This window comes from Oncorhynchus kisutch, linkage group LG1 (genome assembly GCF_002021735.2).
Source record: "Oncorhynchus kisutch isolate 150728-3 linkage group LG1, Okis_V2, whole genome shotgun sequence".
In the NCBI taxonomy this organism is placed as follows: domain Eukaryota; kingdom Metazoa; phylum Chordata; class Actinopteri; order Salmoniformes; family Salmonidae; genus Oncorhynchus; species Oncorhynchus kisutch.
The window spans coordinates 40714570-40719554 of NC_034174.2; positions in this window are offsets into that span (position 1 = coordinate 40714570).

Consider the following 4985-nt stretch of genomic DNA (forward strand, 5'->3'; position numbering starts at 1 on the left):
GATTAATCAAACCTTTATAGGAATTAAACTTGAATTAACCTGATAGCGTTGCTGTATCAAGGTTAATGTGGAAAAGTTTAAATTGTCTCATTTGTAGAAACCAATCAATTTGGATAATATTTCAAATGTCCATTTGAAAAAGGTAAGTCTGACATTTACTTATTAGTTCAATTGAATGAGACATCGATATCCAATCAGTTGAGACTGGCTGGATATCATAAGTAACCACTTGTTAAACGTGATACACGTTGGGTGTCACCTAAATAATTATGTATCAAAAATGTACTGGCGATTCTTCACCAACAGGGGTCACTGATCGCAGAAAGCTGAAATCAAACGGAAGTACAAAGGGGCGGGACTTCCGTCACCAAGACGGAGGAATTTCAACGTGACAGAGGAAAAACAAAATGGCTGATCTTCTTATGTTAGCTTAGCATCTCGTGTAAGCTAATTCTACTTTGTACACTTTCAAGCATAACATCCTTAAAAAAGGAAACAGTTTTACTAGTAATCATCTTACAGTCAAACCATTTTCATCATTCTTCTTTGCTAGCACTAAGTTACCGGAACTCATTGTAATTGTAGGAAAAAGATACGCCTGTGTCCTATCCACGCAACTGAAAATGTGGGGAACTGAGAATTATCGCTTGGTCAGCTAATATCTCCTCAAATTTCAATCGGCTGGCTCTGTGTCCTCACTCTAAATTAATAATGACCGAGTCTACCCGGTTCTGAAACGCGGGAGACAAAAATAGCAAGTTTGGCCCAACGCATCTATTTCTCAAATTTCTATAATTATCTAGATTGTTATCCAAATACCAGAAATGTAATCACTAACTTTATCAACTCATAAAACACTCATCCCCATACTGTTTTTATTTGATTTACTTTTCTGCTCTTTTGCACACCAGTATCTCTACTTGCACATCATCATCTGCTCATTTATCACTCCAGTGTTAATCTGCTAAATTGTAATTATTCGCTCCTATGGCCTATTTATTGCCTACCTCCTCATGACTTTTGCACACACTGTATATAGACTTTGTTTTCCTACTGTGTCATTGACTTGTTTATTGTGTTATTGGCTTGTTTATTGTTTACTCCATGTGTAACTCTGTGTTGTTATCTTTGTCACACTGCTTTGCTTTATCTTGACCAGGTCACAGTTGTAAATGAAAACGTGTTCTCAACTAGCCTACCTGGTGAAATAAAGGTGAAATAAAATAAAAATAAAAATGTGAGGTGATACGGGCCTTGCTGAAAACCTCCTGGAGGTCCTGGTATTCTGTCGGAACGGTTGTGACATCAGAGGCTTTACCCAATGTCCCGGGACAGCCTGTGCCGACTTCAGGCAATGCGCGTGGCAGAATGGGCTCCAGTCCAGTTCACAAGGTGATTGTGTCTCTGGAGCCATGAAAACCCCAACACAACGGGGTACTTGAGGGGATTCAATAAGTAGAAACTGGATTGACTCGCTGTGGTTGCCTGACACTCACAGGTTGATAGGAACCGTGTTATGGGTGATTTTGCCAATAGAATGCCCATCCAGCGCTCTGACGTCCATGGGAATGGAGAGGGTTTGAGTGGGGATTCCCAACTCTGACACCAGGGTAGCGTCCATAAAACTCTTGTCAGCCCCAGAGTCAATGAGTACCCGGAGAGATTTGGATTGTGCACCCCACAGTAGGATGGCATGGAGAGTGTTACGAGTAAGGGGAGACTGGACATTCTCCGTAATTCCCACCAGCATACTCATACCTACTGATGAGCCAGGTCTTTTTACAGGACAGATAGAAACATAATGACCTTTAGTCCCACAATACAGACAGCTCTTGGTGTTCGGTTTGTGTAACCTTTCGGCAGGAGTCAATCTAGCTCTCAAGTTGCATTGGCTCCAGAGGAGGCGAGTATGCACCCTCTGTGATTTCCGAGAGAACTCGGGAGTCATTGGATTCACTCGGAAGTGTGGACTTCTGGGATTTCCTGGATTCTGCAGAGATGAGGTGGAAATCGAGGAACAGACTCCCTCTCCCTCCTACGTTCCCGTAGCCACCCATAGATCCGGTTGGTCAAGGCTATGAGGGAGTCGAGGTCCTTGGGCAGCTCCCTCCATGGGCAAGCTTGTCTTTAATCACCTCTGATAATCTGTGAAAAAATGTGTCGAACAGGGCTTCCGGGTTCCATGCAATCTCAGGAAAACCCACCACGTAGTCTGCCACATTATGGGAGTCTTGATTTATTTGGAGCAGCTTACGAGCAGCCTCTCTCCCAGACAATAGAGAATCTAACACTTTTTGTACCTCCGCCACAAACTCCTTCAGACTGAGGCAAACGGTGGACTGTTGCTCCCACACCGCCGTAGTCCAGGCAAGAGCCCTCCCGGACATCAGCGGTATGAGTTACGCTATCTTCGATTGGTCCGAGGTGAACGAAGAAGGCTGCAGATCAAGGATGAGGGAGCACTAGGTGAGAAAAGCCTGGCAGGTTCCAGAATCTCCAGTGTAGCACTCCGGAGGAAGTAAGTGAGGTTCTCGGGACACCGGGGTAGACTGGGAAGAAGCCTGGTGGCAGGGTTGCTGAGAGTCAGGGGAATTACGGTAGTGGCTGGGTGCCTAGTAAATCCACGGACTTGCTCCAGCAATGTATAGACAGCACTTTGTGGCATTCCACTAATGTCTGGAATCTTTCCATAAGGTTGTGAAGTAACTCCTCATGTCTTCTAATGGTGGCTCCATGGGAGGAGACAGCATTGCGGAGCTGGTCCGAGTCTGCTGGCTCAGTCATGACCAGTTTGTACTATCACGGCTCAGGCTAAGACTCAGATGCAGACGCAGGAGGCGAATAGTACGAGTCTCAGAGTAGGCAGGCAGGCTCAGGGCCAGGACAGGCAGAAAGGTCAGAACTGGGAAGACTAGAAAAAGCAAAGACTAGAGCAGAGGAAACACAGGAACACGCTGGTAGGACTTGATGGGACAAGACGAACTGGCAACAGACAAACAGAAAAGACCGGTATAAATACACAGGGGATAAATGGGAGACACCTGGTGGGGGATGGAGACGAGCACAAGACATGTGAAACAGATCAGGGCGTGACACTCCCCTTTAATCAGTGTCAGGGAAACTGTCCCTAAATTTCACAAGGGCGAATTCATTGTAGTACCAGCTCAAAGGGCAGGGGTTTTCAACAGGCGGACCGCGGGATATTTTATTTGGTCCCCCAAGTTGGGGAGGTAGGTAGCCTAGTGGTTAGAGTGTTTGGTCAGTAACCGAAAGTTTGATAGATCGAATTCCGAGCTGGTAAAAAGGTAAAAATCTGTATTTCTGCCCCTGAACAAGGCATTTAACCCATTGTTCCTAGGCTGTCATTGTAAATAAGAATTTGTTCTTAACTGACTTGGTTAACAAAAACATTTGAGCAAAAATAAATACTTATCAAGGAAATCAGCTGAAAGTGATCCCAGTATTCCCACTCCTAAAAAGAGATGTAATTTAATCAAGGTTTGAAATTATGTTTCAATGTTTTTGACTGTTTGGACTTTTTGCGATCAATTTCAGTGCACATATGATTTATTATGTTCCGGCACCGACCATATGCTCCAGAAAAAAATTGTCCTGTGGCTGGATGTACTGTAGGTTGGGACTGGCCACATTAAGGATTAACCCCGTTTTTTCAATTTTCTCCTAAAATGACATGTTTGAAATGCAAGAGAAAGGCCATAATGTATTATTCCAGGCCAGTTGCAACTAGATAGCAGCAACGAATGTGCAAAATCTTAGACTGATCCAATGAACCATTGCATATGTTCAAAATGTTGTGTCAAGACTGCCCTAATGTGCCTAACGAATACATTTTTTCTAACTTTTTAAGCTCAAAACTGTCCACTCTCCTCAAACAATAGCATGGTGTCATTTCACTGCTACTGTAAATTGGAAAGTGCAGTTAGATTAACAATAATTTAAGCTTTCTGCGAATATGAGATATGTCTATGTCCTGGGAAATGTTCTTGTTACTTACCACCTCATGCTGATCGCATTAGCCTACGTTAGCTCAACCGTCCCGTGGACGGGACACCGACAAAGTTTTAAACAGATGTAAACTTTGGAGTGTAAATTTGTGTACCTCCGTCTGGTAACATAATACATCATACGAATTGAAGGGACTCACATTTACGTTCCAAAACGTACAAATCGTCCTGAGGCCAGGTTGCATAGGGTTTAACTTTTCCCCCAAGCCATAAGACTCCTGAACAGGTAATCAAATGGCTACCTGGACTATTTGCATTATGTGCTCCTCCAACCCCTATTTTTTACGTTGCTCCTACTCTCTGTTTATCATACATGCATAGTCACTTTAACTATACATTCATGTACATACTCCCTCAATTGGGCCGACCAACCAATGCTCCCACACATTGGCTAACCGGGCTATCTGCATTGTCTCCCGTCACCCGCCACCAGCCAACCGCTCTTTTACGCTACTGCTACTCTCTGTTCATCATATATGCATAGTCACTTTAACCATATCTACATGTACATACTACCTCAATCAGCCTGACTAACCGGTGTCTGTTTGTAGCCTCGCTACTTTTATAGCCTCGCTACTGTATATAGCCTGTCTTTTTACTGTTGTTTTATTTCTTTACCTACCTATTGTTCACCTACTACCTTTTTTGCACTATTGGTTAGAGCCTGTAAGTAAACATTTCACTGTAAGTTCTACACCTGTTGTATTTGGCGCACGTGACAAATAAGCTTTGATTTGACTGACACAGCAATTGCCTAACTGATCCATAATTGGATAAAAATGCACCCAGCTTCCATTGATGCAAAAGCAGGTATGGGCTTGTCAGGTCAGGTCTGCACTAGCCCCTGATTCCCTGTGGCTACTGTTTTTAAGTAGTTCTGTGTGAAAGAGTTTCACTCACTCACCTGTCATTCTGTCAGTATCGCATGCTGCTGGATTCTGCTGTACACCCTCCGCGGGA